This window comes from Jaculus jaculus, chromosome 10 (assembly GCF_020740685.1).
Source record: "Jaculus jaculus isolate mJacJac1 chromosome 10, mJacJac1.mat.Y.cur, whole genome shotgun sequence".
Lineage (NCBI taxonomy): Eukaryota > Metazoa > Chordata > Mammalia > Rodentia > Dipodidae > Jaculus > Jaculus jaculus.
In genome coordinates, this window is record NC_059111.1 from 41,143,776 (window position 1) to 41,145,045 (window position 1,270).

Below are 1,270 nucleotides of genomic sequence, written 5' to 3' on the forward strand. Positions count from 1 at the left end.
AGATTAAAACTACATTGAGGGGCTGGAGAAACGGCTTAGCGGTTAAGCGCTTGCCTGTGAAGCCTAAGGACCCCAGTCGAGGCTCGGTTCCCCAGGTCCCACTTTAGCCAGATGCACAAGGGGGCGCACGCATCTGGAGTTAGTTTGCAGAGGCTGGAAGCCCTGGCTCTCCCATTCTCTCTCTCTCTCTATCTGCCTCTTTGTCTCTCTGTCACTTTCAAATAAATGAAAATAAACAACAACAAAAAAAAAAATTTAAAAAAAAAAAACTACATTGAGATTCCATCTCACTCCTGTCAGATTGGCCACCATCATGAAAACAAATGATCATAAATGTTGGTGTGGATGTGGGAAAAAAGGAACCCTTCTACACTGCTGGTGGGAATGCAATCTGGTCCAGCCTAGATGTCCCTCAACTGATGAGTGGATCATGAAGATGTGGCACATTTATACAATGGAATAAAGAAAAATGAAGTTATGAAATTTGTAGAAAAATGGATGGATGTGGAAAGGATTATACTTAGTGAGGTTACCCAGGCCCAGAAAGCCAAGCGCCACATGTTCTCTCTCATATGTGGATCCTAGCTACAGATGATTGGGCTTCTGCGTGAGAATGAAAATACTTAGTAGCAGAGGCCAGTAACTTAAAAAGGAGACATAAAGGGAGGAGAAAGGAAGGAAGGAATGTACTTAATAGGTTGATATTGTATATGTGTAAGTACAATGATTGTGATTGTGATGGGGAGGTAATATGATGGAGAATGGAATTTCAAAGGGGAACGTGTGGCGGGGGGGGGGGGGAGGGAGGGAATTACCATGGGATATTTTTTTATAATCATGGGAAAAGCTAATAAAAAGTTAAAAAAAAAAAAGTAACTGAAAAAAAAATCAGATGGAAATCAAAATATTCAGAGTCAAATGATAATGAGCACACAATGTACAAAACCTTTAGGACACAATGAAGGCCATCCTAAGAGGGAAATTTATAGATTTAAGTGCCTATAATTAAAGAAATTAGGAAAGTCACAAGTAAATGAACTAATGCTTCACCTTAAAGCTTTGGAAAAAGAGGAACAAGGCAAACGAAAAAATCAGTAGATGGGAAGAAATAATAAACATTAGGGCAGAAAGTAATGAAACAGAAGCCCCCCCCCCAAAAAAAAAAATCCAAAGAATCAAAGAAACAAAGAGTTGGTTCTTTGAAAGAATAAACAAGATTGATAAACCCTTAGAAAATCTGACTAAAAGAAAGAGAGAAGAGACACAAATT